Source organism: Oenanthe melanoleuca, chromosome 18 (assembly GCF_029582105.1).
Source record: "Oenanthe melanoleuca isolate GR-GAL-2019-014 chromosome 18, OMel1.0, whole genome shotgun sequence".
Lineage (NCBI taxonomy): Eukaryota > Metazoa > Chordata > Aves > Passeriformes > Muscicapidae > Oenanthe > Oenanthe melanoleuca.
The window spans coordinates 11,696,132-11,710,378 of NC_079351.1; the positions used below are offsets into that span (position 1 = coordinate 11,696,132).

Genomic DNA, 14,247 nt, shown 5'->3' on the forward strand with positions numbered 1-14,247 from the left:
AATGAATCAGCAGCTGAATGCCTAGTTAAAAATAAAAATTAAAAAAAAAAAAAATCCATGTTTAGTTTCTAAAGTCATTTTTGAAACTGAAAGTTTGGTTTCTGTACTTCTTGGGTAAAAATGTGCATTTCAGGGGATCATACTGAAGAGCTGTTGCAGCTGTCACCTCATCCTGCCCTCATACATGTTCAGGAGGTGGCTGGATCCTTTGCTAAGCAGATTCAACCTACTAACCTGAAAGGGAGAAATTGCTAATTTTGCTGGTTATACTGTTTGAACTGGCCCTGCGCAGGCACTGTTGAAAATGTTGAAAAGCTAAAGCAGGGCCTTGGACCAGAATCTGAACAAAAAGAGAAGGGAATGGTTTGGACTGCTCCAGCAGTATGGTGTAATTGCACCCCCAGGCATCTTTAAAATGTTTTCTCTTAAGAGTTTAAGTTCAGATAATGTAGGCTATAAGTCACTTAAATGCTTTTGAAAGTTATTCTCAATAATTTTTCATGGAAATCTTCCTCAGAACAATCTTCCTCCCAGGCTTTCATTTCTTTATAGTGCTTAAATTCATACAAAAGTCATCTTAAATCATTATTAGGAGGATAATATGAAAATACTCACTCTAATTCACTGAGAATATCCTACTTCAAAGCATTTATTTCCACTGTCCTTCTGCTTGGGGAGCTGGGGAGAAATTAGGACTTCACATTTCTCATAGTTAATACCCGGTTTTACTCCAAGTTCTCGTTGCCAAGCATATATCACTTCACTGTTCCTGTTTGCATCTCTACTTTTTGCCCTTTTTTCTGCCCTCTAATTTGCACTTGCGAAAATAAAATATCACGCAGCAAACACACAGCACGCAGCAACGCGCAATGATTGCATAGAGGGCCAAAATGGTTAGTTGGTTTTAGGGCAGTTTGGGTCAGAGAACAAAAGATTGAGGTAGTCAAGTGTTCAGCATCAGGCTGAGATTAAAGGTATAAAGATTTAAGGTATAATGATTTTCATTGCCTTTCACTTGGGCAATAAATTGCACCCCTGGAGAGAGGAGATATAACACTACTTTTCTAATTAAAGAGAATGTTATCCATCGACTTTGAGACTGAGCAATACAACCTTGTGAAACAATAATGAGGATTTAGGGCACATAAAATGTCACATACCCATTTGGGTTGAACCACCAAAGCTACTCCTAGAGAGAAAATAAATAATCTTAGGATTTTTAGGGGATGCAAGTATCCAAATGTCTGAGTTGTATTCGAGCCCAAAAGGTCTCTACAGGCTTTGGATCTCATTACTGAAAGTTTGACTTTGCACAGCACTGATTCCACAGGACCTGGCCCCACAAAATACTCTAGAAAGCACCAGGAATTACGGTGTACAGAAGGGGAACATGGACCTTCCAGGGAGCTCCCAGCACTCCCCCCACTCAGCTCCCACCATCTAGCTCATAGAAGCTCAGTACCTCTATCACAGGACCAGGGAGAGGGTTGCCAGAGACTCTTTTCTTGTCACGGGGCTCCAAGGTCACCATTCTGGGTCAGAACAATTCCTGAAGCATCTCTAGCATTTTGCTAGCTGCCAAGATGGGCAGTTGTTCAGCATCTGCAGTGCTTCCCTTGCTCATAAACTTTGCACCTACAGATTTGTTCTCAGGCTGATGTAAGGGACATTTAACCACACAACTGCTATTAATGTTAATTATAGATCACATATTAACAACTTTATATGATCCTTTTTCCTATTAGCACTCTTGTAAAGCTGATTGGTGGGGCTTAATTACATCTCAGCAGCAGAATGCAATAGCTTGGTACATAGAAAGACAAATTTGTGGAGACAAACTATTGTTATACTTCAGTGTTAAAATCTCACATGTAACACCAACAAGGCTTCTTGTAAATTCATTTTTTGTCAGAAAATTATTTAAAGACCTACTATAACAATATTATGTTTTTCTTGCTTCATGGAATGTGGCATTAATGTTAGAGCTCCAAAGAGACTTGAGGCACTTTCAGATACGGAACTCTGGAAGCCAAGTGCAAAATAAATAGGATGGCATCATTTGCAGATCATTTAAAAGCTAGTGACTGGTGTTTAGTTTATTAATCTACCATGGGGAAGCTGGAGCTTAGAGCAATTAGTTGGTGAAGCCAAACTGTGTTTGATTTTGGGGGCCCAGGATGTAGAAGAAGAAATGTTGTCCAAAGTGAAGGGTACTAGGACATATCAGAAACACAAAAATAACAGACAGAAAGAGCTAAGGAAGTTTTAGAGGCCAGACCAAACTCTAATGATAGAAAGTTGATTGACTGCTTAAGGCATCCAGATTGAGCCAGTGATCTCTGCTCAATAAGTCAGTTACACCCCTCCTGAGATCTTGAGTCAGGACTTCTCACAGCTTCTGTCGCTGAGAGACTCCCAGTGATCCTGATGATCAGTTAAGTAGTTCTTTGAGTTACTTGTACTGCCATGGATTTGGGGTTTTCAGGGATTTTCTACAATTCAACATTGTAATGCACTGATGCTTTTACATCAATCCAATATTGAAGCATAGGAAGTACCCAAGGCCAGGTTGGACAGGGCTTGGAGCAATTTGGTCTAGTGGAAGGTGTCTCTGCCCATGGTAGGGGGTGAAATGAGAGGAGCTTTAAAGTCCCTTCCAACCCAAACCATTGTGTGATTCTGTGTATTGTATAATGTTTGGTCTTCAATGAAGAAACCTCACAACCAGGAGCAAAATCTACTGATACCAACCAAGAGCTTGAAACATGCCACTCCCATGTTATTAAATACTTGCCCTCAGCAAATAACTCTGCATGGAAATTAGCAGGTTAAAAAAACCAAACATCAAAAACATCAAAACCTGTTGGAAAAGATGAACCAGGAAGACCTTACAAATATGAATGTTTAGATTCTGAGAATATGGAAACCATGAATGAGATTGAAATGAAAGCCACTTTTGAGATACCAAACCTCAGTTACTGAATAACTATAAGACAATAGGATGGCCAGCTGAAAGTAATCCCCTCTTGATAGAACAATGTCTTCTGCTGTAGAGCAAGTCCAAAGGTCAGAGAAGACTTTGTTAGGGTCCAAAGAATAGTTTTTAGAGTTTAAAGTATAACACACTATGGTAATGTAAGGATTCTTATGGGCTGTATGTAAATGCTATAGAATTTGTATCTTGTGTTAGATTGGTTAGTGGAAATTAGAATATTCATCATAGAAGAAGATTTATTGTATTGTAAACGGGAAACCACTCTCTTACTGCTACCACCCCTCTCTTACCTCTCTTGCCTCCCTCTTACTCTCTTACTCTCTCTCTTACCCCTCTCTCCCTTCTGCTCTCTTTCTCTTCCCCCGTTTTCTCTTTGTCCTACTCCGGGCTGCAGCTGGCAGCTCTTAGCAAGACTCTGTATACCCACACCCTTACAATAAACCACAACTGTAACACCAGCTTATTCAGAGTGCATGAGTTTTGTCCCAGAGGACCGTCTATCCTGATACAAAGACTCCCACAAAAACCCCCAAACCTTCCCACCATCCTGATTCCAGTGTTACGGAGTAGTTAAAGCTTCCAAGAACGAGTGAAGTAGTACTTCTGGTAGATCAGGGCTCAGTTGCTGTTCTGAAGTGGTATGCCAGACTGATTTCTTTCCCAAAGTAGAGTTCAAATATACCATAGGAAATCAGCAGAAGCTAAAAACTGCTGCCTCTTCTGAGCTGTCCAAGGTGTCCTTGTGCTGAAACTGGGGGATGTGATTTTTTGGAAAGTCTGTCTTTCTGTTTTCCACCTGCAATGGACTACGAGCTATAATCGCTCACTTCAAGTGAAAAACTTCCAGCCTTTCCTTAGGTAAAACTTCGCTGACTAAATTCAGCTGCAATCAGATTTGGAGTTAATGTCAAATCTGGTACAAGCATGTTGGTGATGGAGAGTAAACAGCAAGGTTTACTGCAGGGGATGAGCCCTGCTGAAGTCAGCGTGAGGGGAGTCACTCCCAATAAATGGCAAAACCTTCCCTATGGTAGCAGCAACCAGCCACACAGATCCAGCAAGGAGCTACTTAACCCACTACAATGCTGCATCACATCAACCAGCCCTTTTAAACTCATCCTTACATTGCTGCTTGTGACAAGACAGGTTATCTTTTATCCTTAAAGTTCTCAGACAGTCAAGAATAACTATTTCTATAAGCCTTTTACCCTTAAAATTACTTTCTGAAGAAAAAGACCTGTGTCCTGTGCTCCTTCAGCTGAGAATTGGTGCCTGAATATGTCCAGAATCCCTTTGTTTGTTTTTTTCATGTCTTCTTTCAGAGGTCTTTCTTTTCCTGGAAAATCTATGTCAAGTTCCCAAGCTGTTTAGGACTCAGAAGATCTAGTAAATGTAAGATTTATTAAGAGCAGAGAGGAAATCAGATTAAAACAGAAGAAGCAGCTTGCTTACCTGATCTCCTATACTCAGCAACTGCTCAGAAAGTGCTCAGTACACATACATTAACTATTTTGGGGAAGTGTCTTTCAGCCTGAAGTAATTTCTTACAGTAACTTCTTTACACCTACCTCACTGACGAGCACAGCCTTCCCAAATGGGAGATGGGAGAGGAAGACTGACTGGTTTCCCTCCTGCTCCTGAGTGGAAAACTAGGCGAGTCCTTGTGGGAGAAGAGTGAGAAACTCCAGTGTTTCTTCTTGCTATGAAGGGAGGAATGTTTTCTATATTCTAATTTGTGAGAGAATCAATTTAGTTTCTGAGGAAAAAAGTGTCACATAAGAGAAACAGAGTAGAGTTTGTAACAGGAGGTGCAACACAGACCTGTCAGCCCTACTGCTCTTAGCAGTAGTCTGTGTCCTTCCCCATCATCTTAAAGCCTGGGATGATACATGGGCAAAGTAAATTTATGCCTTGCTTGTGTTTCCAGTCACAAAATGCATCCAAGACACGGCAAGTTCCTTTGTTTTGAGAAATACCATACATGCCCTGTTGACTGCAAACTCTACAAGTTGTTTCTGGCCCGCAGGCTGCAGATCCAAGCTCCTAAGCAAGCTGATTCCAGGAGAAGGCTGTTACGGTCAGGAAAATTCATCTGCCTGCAGACTGCTTCCCCCAGGTCCTCAGGAAAGGGAGAGCCTCTGGTTGGAATACTATGTGGAGGAGGCTGCAGGGCTGCAGGTTTAGCAGCCCTGCTCCAAGAAGCAGAGTTGTTGTAGAGCACTGACCGTGAGACTCCATGGAAGAGTGTCTCATGGAGATGTTGTCAGACTATGCAGAAATCCCTCCACAGGGGAGGGCGCTTATGTGCCACGCAAGTGACATCATTCAGAGGCTTCCTGTTTGGACTTCTGGCTGCTGCAGTGGGTCCACGTCCCTCAAAAATATGTGGCAATACTACTGACTCCAATGGAACCCATGGGGTACATCATCCTGAGAGACAAACCAGGTCCAGGACATCCTCCTCAGCTTAAGCTCCTCATCATAGCTTAATTCCTCATCATAGAAAAGCAGAATACACATTCTCCTTATTTATGGACGTTTGGGGTAGAGTTGTTATTAATCATTCAGCCAAGCAGTCATTTTTTGAAGCTCTCACATCCCAGCCTAACTAACCATGCTCACATTAGCCTCAGCAGCTGAAAACCATAGCAAATATCTTGGAGAAAGGATAACATTTATGAATATATCAAAATGATTCATAGTGGGCTATTAAAAATAGCAGGAGATGAAAGAGACAGCCTACAGAGAAGCCATTTTGAGATCATCAGTAATTCAGAACAGTTTTTGAAAGTGAAGTTTTAGCTATCACGGATCTGTCCCTGCTGCTCTGCAGATAACAATGTAGCTGTTCTGATCAGGTTGAGAGCTCTTTTCCACCTAGGGCTCTTTATTTGGTTCTGGCAGTTATTACATCAACATTGAAACAAGCTCAGTGTAACTCACACCTACCCTCATCTCCAAGGGTTAATTTTGGCAAACAACAGTAGTTGGTCAAGTACAGCAGGTGAACCCCCCTGGGAAGTTTTCATAGTCTGTCAGGCATTTGTTAGCACACTACCCCATTCAGGTTGTGATGAATTTGTGGCATGTTGGAGACGAACCAGAGGCTGAGCTGGAAATAATATTTATTTATATCTATGCACAATATTTAATGTCTGCTCAAATAATGCACTTTCTCTTAATCCACATTATTTCAAAACATTTGCAGTTTTCTCAGCTGATTAGTATCAGCTTTGCTTGGCCTGACCTAGCAGAAAGAAATGTAAGACAGTAAATGCAGCTGAATGTTTTAATTCACTGATCGAGATTGACATTTCTTCTCTGCCTGGTCTACCAGTCCATCATTTAAAGATTCTTACAAGGAACTTATAATTCTAATTAAACTTCTAATAATTCTTACACCTTACCTTACACCTTTACCTAAGATGTAAAATGCTGTGGTTTGTGCTATGACAAGCAATATGGAATGTCCTGTCTTGTTAAAGGGTTCTCACCAAATCCCCATCTGAACAAGGGGATGGTATTTTTGTGGGTCACTGAAACAAAGCAAGGGCCGGCAAAATTGCGTCTTGAGAGCTGTTTTCTCGAACTGTCTCTTTATCCATATTCTGGAAGGAGGGTCCTGGTGGGCCCTACCTCATCAGTGAGGAATCACAAAGTTTTCATTGTATTGGTTTCCAGCCTCTGCACTGAGAAGCATGAAATATAAAAACATGTTTGGGCTGAAAAGTGCACAGTGGTATAGGAAGCTACTGAAGATATCAAAAGTGTCCTCCATTCCTTCAAAGTGCAAGAGGGAGGAAAAAGAATACAGAAAATATTAAAGAAATATATTCAGAGGTTTGTTGTTTATTTGGAGAAAAATTGAGCCTGAATGCAACCAGGATTAGTGTCCATTAAAATTGGAAAGAGACAAGCCTGCTGAAAACAACTGACTTTGTGTGTCAGCACAACATGACGTGGTACCTGTTGATGTGGAGAGATTGCTGATTGTGCAACACAAAAATTGACATGGCACATTTGTCTCAGAGCTCTGAGTTCAATGTGATCAGCCTGGTCACATAGAGAGGGAAATTAATCTCAGACTCACCCAAAATAGCATGAAGAACTCTCATTGCTCAGCCCATTAGACCATTTCCCATATATATGACTACCTTGGTTTAAAGAACTAATAAGCACTGAGTTGCCCTATCTGAACCTCTGAGAAACAGACAGGAAGGGAACAGTCATGCTTCACAGTGGGCAATCACACAGGTCAGAGGTGGAACAACAAAGACAAAGGTTTTTATAAAGGAAAAACTCTTTTCCACTTATTTGTACTGAATACAGAATACTGAGACTGAGAGAAACCAGTGTGGCCATCACCACTTATTAACCAGTCCTGCATCATCTTGTCAAGGTACTCTGTTTTCAAAACAGACCAACATGACGTATATAGTCATGGTTTTTGGTTCACATATTCACCTTCAGGAGACCTTTGTAATTTTCCATGCCATCCAAAAGATTTGTATTTGGTATTTACCAACCAATTATTTGCCTATTTCTGAAATAATAAGTCAAGTTTAAGCCTGATTTTTTTATATGGAGAAACTTGTAGGAGTTGCATCATTAACATTAGCAACTTTAGCAATCTGACCTGAATTTGGCTACTGCATAACTTAAATCCCTTAAAGCACCTTTATTACTACAGCATTAAAGAAGCATTCTGGGTTTTTAAAATCCTCATAAATGTTCTTTTAAAACTACTCTATAAATTCTGCTTTTTATCATAAACTTTTGCTTCCTATATAATAAAAAACAATCCTCTAAACTTATTTCAGTATATTTCATGACAGTGTTTTAAAATACATTTCAGTACTCATGAAATGCACTGCAAATTCAAGTCTGGTGTCTGTGGACTGTGTTGGGGAGGGAATGTTCTGACTTTGGCCAGGGCTTTTTTTTATTCTTACTATATATATTAACTGAATTAAGCTTCCTAGCCGAGATCAAGATCACATGAAATTATGTGCTCTATAAATACAGTGTAAGATGCAGCCCAGGCCACAAATAAGTAAAATCAAGCAGATAAAACCAAGGGATGAGGGAAGTGCTGTCTGTTATCACCCCTTTACAGAAGGGGAGCAAGAGCACAGAGGAAGAACTATTTAAATTAAATTACTTCAGGCACAAAACACAGGAGCTCAAGCACAGAAGACAGTTTTCCTCCACCCTTAGTGAGGTTTTTCCAGGGGCTGCTCACATCAGTCAGAGGTTGGGAGCTGAAGGAGGGGATGGTAAGGGAGGAGACCTCAGTGAGGGTCTGACTCTGCTCCTTGCAGCGGTGGCAGGATGGCGTCCACCACCCTGACTGTGGTGCTGTTGCAGTACATCACTGAAAACTCCAGAGGTCCATCGTTATCATTCTCATAAACATCATGGTGGGCTTCGATCTGTAAGAAATAATAATTTAGCTCATGAAAACACTCCTGCAAGGTACGTGTGTTGGTGTAGAGATGGATGCAGAGTACAAGGGTCAGTTTAAAACATGCTTTGCAAACACAAAAATGCCTATGAGACCTGGAGAGATGGGGATTGTGAAGATAAGGAGTTGTTAATTAGCCAGCTCAGGAGATCGTCTCAAATATCTGCATCTCCAGGGAAGTGAAACAATCCCTATTGCAACTAAAGGCAGTCCAGCCCATTACCTCCATAATCACAGAATCATTTAGTTTGGAAAAGATCTGAAGATCATGAAGTCCAAGCATTACTTCAGCACCACCATAAATGCCCCTAACCAGTATCCCCAAGTGCCAGATCCACATGCCTTTTAAACACTTCCTTGGATAGTGATACTGTTCCCCCTGGGCAATACAGAAATTGTTGTTTCAGGGAGGAGATCCAAATGGGCTTCTGAGGAATTTCAGAGGACCAGTGTTAGAGCAAATGTACCCTACCACGAAGGAGGGTCTTGCAGGGTACAAATGCAGGCTCACTGTCCTGCGCAAGCATGGGCGCAAAGCACGCTCAGAAAAAAACAGGGCAGAACAACTGCTGGGATCCCTACAGCTGGGTAGGGAAGAGAAACCTTTCTGATTTGTCCTATAAGGAGTTTAATCAGAGCTTTCTTTTAGCTCTTTAGGAGAGAGAGGATTGTGAGGTGTCACAGCCTCCAGAAGGGGAGCTCCAAATCCATTGTAGAGTACTTCTTTCCTTTATTTTTCATGTTAAAAACTGATTTTTAATAAGAGAGCTCAGTTGCTCAACCATTTCAGAGTCACCATTAATTTAATCTTTCTCCTTTTTTTTTCCTCTCTTGTCTTTTGTGTTCCCATGATATATTTTAAAAAACCTTTCTGATACCTCCAGGAGCAGTCACTCATCTGACTGCCCTTGCCATCTCCCTGAAAACCTCCCCTCCTTGGCAAGGCATATGCTTCCTTCAGCATCCATTCCTTCCTCTTGCCAGAAAGATTTGTGCTATTTCCAGATTCCCCACCATCTCTTTTTTTTGCTACTCCTTAGCTATTGTATTTTCCTCTTCCTAAGGATGGGAATGGAATGGCTACTGGAAGTGTAGCCCCTTCCTCTTGCAGGGATTTGGGCTAGCAGACAACAGCTCTGCATCTGTCCTGCTTTCTTCTGGATAATCACCTTTGTTTTGAAAAGTTTATCATGCCCACCACACAGTGCTCACCAAAATCCCCAAATCACCTGTCTGAAATCTAATTCTCCTACACCGCTATCACAGAACTGTAACCAATGCAGTCATTTAGTATTAATTAGCCATCCTGTTATTTAGTTCAGTCCTTATGGACCTCAGAGCGGCCCAGATCTGATGTGTGTGGCATAGACATATGAGGAGATGTGGGAGTCCAGAGTATTCCTCTGGCTTTCCTGGAAGGTTTAAGACCCCCCTGGCGGGGTCCCCAAAGACCCTCGAATGAGACCCAGGTGTCTCAGGGGCTGGATTTAGCTGCTTGGAGCAATTTACCCACATTGAGAGAAGAAATGCAACCCACAAAAATAAATAGAGTGTAAATTAGACTGTTAGAATGTAGAATTAGCAGATTTCTAAAATGTTTGTGATAAGGGACACGTGGCCAACATGAAGAATTGGGGGTGTGGATACCTCTTCCTCCTTCTTCTCCATGTCATCCATGCTGGGTGACACACTGGCATTTTTAGATTAGATGAGAACAGAGCTGGACCATGTAACAAGATTGTATTGTATTAGGGGTCATTTGTAAATACCTAGTACGTAATTTAGACTATAAAAGATAAGTCCTGCCTCTACCAGGCAGATTCTGCCCTGGACATCTAGATAAAGAAGAATAAACAACCATAAAAACCTCTAAGAACAGCCTCCTGCAGTCTCTCATTGATGGGCATTGGAAAGAGCTGGGTTCCAGACCACCTGCATGTCCTCCAGAGGTGATCTCAGGTCTAAGGAGACACCTCGGGATGTGACAAGGAGACAGTCCCTGTCCCAAAGCATTTACAGCTATTGATGAGCCAAAAGGGAAATGTCTTTTTCCCAATATACCATGGTAAGGCAAGAAGAGGTTTGTGGGGGAGTTCAAAATCGGCTCTAATGACTGACCTCCCATGCAGAGCTGAGTTCATTGCATTGCCTTTGTTAATCCTCCTTAGGTGAGTTGACCCAGGTTACAGAGGGGCTGCAGAGCCCTTCAGCCCACATGCAGGTAGTACATGTCACAAGCTGCCTCTGCTCCCCCTCTGCCAGCCCTCGTGGCAGATGCAGCCTTTTTTTTATGCTTTGTGAATTTCTGAAATGCCAGGAAGGTTTCAGTTTGCTAAAGTTTTGGAGTTTTGGATTCCTCTTCTGGATCCACTCCTCACCCTGTTGAATTATTTTATCCCTTCTTAAATAAATGGCCTTTCAGCATGACAACCTTCTATTAGGCCAGGGTGTGTTGTGGCTGCTCAGAAATCCCAGTAGCAAACTAATAGTAGCTGAATTTCTCTTTACTGCACAAAGATAAGTTGCATGCCAGAACCAGAGAATATTAGTACCTGCTTTAGAAGGAACAGAATGTTGTTTCTTATCTGAGTTAAAACGGGTTCAAATATGTGAGTGTGTGACCAGATGGGCTGGGTGTGTTAGAAGCACAAACTTGCTACAGAAAATTAAATGTTTCCTTTTTCTTCAAGGAACACCAACTACTCATTTAACAAAATTATGAGCACTTTTAAAGTTTTTATTTTTTTATTTTTTTAATTTTTTAATATGAACAGGAGAAAGAATGGTAGATAATGGTTCAGTACCTCCCAGCAATAGGTAAGTGCCTCTGCAATGCTCACAGTCTCACACAGCACATCCCCAGGTGAATGCCCATGGCCAGGAGCCAGCACTGGCAGACAGTGACTGTGTGCAACATTTGATTTCTTCCATGTCTTTGTGAGTGAGAATTTTTGGATGGTGATTCTTCTATGGGAGATAGATAAAGGGTCCTGCCTCCTGGCTGGAAAACTCTTGTGCTACTTGGCAGAGAAGGAGCACTCCTGCTTCCCCACTGTAGAGTAGGCTGGGATGAAGATGGCTCCCACTTCCATACAAAGTGTTAGGAAAGCTTCCATTGCAGCCCAGTATAAAAGAGATATGAATTCAGAAGTTTCAGGAAGTGCTCCTTTCTGGCACCTCCAGGAACACGCAAACCCCTGATGTGGGGAGTATCTGGTTCTCTGAGGTACAAGGAGGATTCATGTCCCCTTGGATGAGCATGAGAACTAATAGGGGGATAAAATGCCAGAGAATTTAGTTTGAGTTTGATCTCCATAATGTAAGTTAGAAGACACTTTTGCTGAGGTCAGTAGAGCTGCAATGGGGAAAAGCCACTAGTGTAAAGCCCATCACAGTCATTTGCATAGGTATGAGAAAGTATGTGAAAGATTTCCCTGCAAATACACCCTGTAGTTTCTTAGGGTTGATGGATCCGTTTATACCTGCATAAGGAAGATAAAGTAAAACAGCACCAACCCCAAGTGGTAACCTGATACAGTGTCTCTGCAGTAGAGTCAGTGTCACAAAGAAAATTCAGGAAATCTGGCTGAAGCCATTTATCAATGGTTTATTGCATTGCCGAGGCTAAGCTGGAGTGATAAAAAAGGGAACTCCAGGGTTCATGTCATTGCACATCAAGACCTGGGTGATATTTGGACTTCCTGAGCTCTTTTGATGTCCTTTTGTTCAACTGTGAGTTTAGGAGCCTGACTTTAGATACTCATTTTTAAAAAGACTGATCTGAATTTCTAACAGAAAAAAATAAATTGCCTCCCCTGAAAAACAGCCATTCCAAAACAATTTCCCAAAAAATTCTCACTAGGGCTGATAAAAATCCAGCAAAGGGGTGAGGGGAGGCAGGGATGGAGGGGGAGGTGAGGGGGAGGTGAGGGGAAGAAACAAGATGAATTAATGCTCTTTTAAAGAACTTTTTATAACTGAATTTTAGTGAGGAATGGCCAGTGTTGTTAATATGCAATTGGGTCTTCTATAAATCCTGCGATGACTAATGAATGGACAAGTTCTAGGGCTGGAGACAAGGCTGCTGCCGTCCTCTCCCACAGCTCATCACTCCTTCCACAGACTATTTAAAACTCCACCAGAAATGGCTCAACTTTGTATTAGTAATTTAATTAAAAATTTCCACATGCAGGTTGCCTTTGGTCTCACCAGCCTCTATATGGGGAGAGTAAAAGCATAGCAACAGGGAAAGGCTTTGATCTCGTTTTATGAGGAGAGCTGCCAACCTGCTGCCCTGGTGTTTACAACACACCGCTTGTGCCATAACTGGCCTGAAAGACCTGTGCCTACATAAAGCAGCTCTCTATAAGCTCCCCTGCAAAGAAATATATATCTTTTTATCCTAATATGTTACAACAAACTATAGAAACAAGAGTGGTGCTACTGGCAGGAGCTGCTCTTTTTAAAAAGTCATCTGTGTTTGCAGATCAGATGTCACTTGTGCTTTATGATAGGGCAAGGGGGAACAGTTTTAAACTAAAAGAGGAGAAATTTAAATTAGTATTAGGAAGTTCTTCCCTGAGAGGGAGGTGAGGCCCTGACACAGGTTGCCCAGAGAGGCAGTGGCTGCCCTATCCCTGAAAATTTCCAAGGCCAGGTTAGACAGGGCTTGGAGCAACCACGACTAGTGGAAGGTGTCCTTGTCCATGAGACAGGATTTGGAATGAACTGATCTTTACTTTCCTTTCCAGCTGTTGGGGGTTGAGTGTTTTTCTATTACTGTGTCAATTTTAAGAATTTTTCCCATTATCATGCCAATGGGGCTGGCCGGGTTACACCCAGGATCTTTGATGACTCTAGACAAAGGGGTAGGTGGGATCTGGCCTTTCAGAGGGTCTACTCGTGTTTCCGGGAGCTCGGAGGAGGATCCCCCGTCTGCAGCCACGGGGCCGAAGGCAGGAGAGCCAGACCCTCTGCAATCACCTGCCCTGCATCTGCCCTGTTCCAGCCTCCTGCCTCTGCAGACACAGCTGACCACCAGAACCCAAACGGTGAGCGAGGAGCTGCCCCTCCAGCCGCTCCCACCCGAGACCAGCGCGGCCGCTGCCGCCCCCTCTCCCGCCCCCTCTCTGTAGCTGCCGGGCTTTGCCCGTCTGCAGCACCGGGACCGAGGGCAGAGAGAGTGTGCCTGCAGCTAAAGAAAGGACTGGAACCGAGTTATCTGTTCTGTTTTGTTGGTAATTTTAACAACTGCTGTTGTTTCTGCTTGTACGGTTAGATATATTAGTAAAAGAGCTGTTATTCCTACCCCCTTATCTCTGCCTCAGAGTCCTTGATTCAAACAATTATAATACTTGGGGGGAGTGAAATTAAAGTCTCTATTTCAAAGGAAAACTGCCTTTATCGGCAGACACCTGTCCTTCAAACCAGGACACCAACCTAAACTGTACTGTGATTCTGTGCTTCTTTTAGGGGAAAAGACTGAAGGTTTGACCAATTCACGTGTAGGGGGACTTCACGTCTTTCTAGGACTGAAACTTAGTTCTTTACATGTTCATACGGCTACACACATGCACAGCTCCAGCTCCCAGCACTCAAAGCCAAGCTCTTAGCTGGAGGTAACTGAAGCCTGAGTTTATAGCTTGCTCTTCTCAGCCAATCCACTAAAAATGTGTGGCTGTGCAATGCTCTCTTCACCTTCCTCCAGGGAAAAAAAAACAAACTCATTTTGGGCACTGTAAAGAAAGTAAGTGAAATGCAAATCTGGCTTCAAAGGAGTGTGGGAAAC

The 14,247-nt window shown here is 42.4% G+C and overlaps 1 long non-coding RNA gene across 1 annotated transcript; it reads left to right on the forward strand.

Annotated features, from left to right (window-relative positions):
- Positions 1–11,236: 11,236 nt before the first annotated feature.
- LOC130260556 (uncharacterized) lies at positions 11,237–13,774 on the forward strand. The gene is made up of 2 exons (XR_008841811.1): positions 11,237–11,280; positions 13,375–13,774. It is a non-coding gene; the product is annotated as an uncharacterized LOC130260556 (long non-coding RNA).
- Positions 13,775–14,247: the final 473 nt, after the last annotated feature.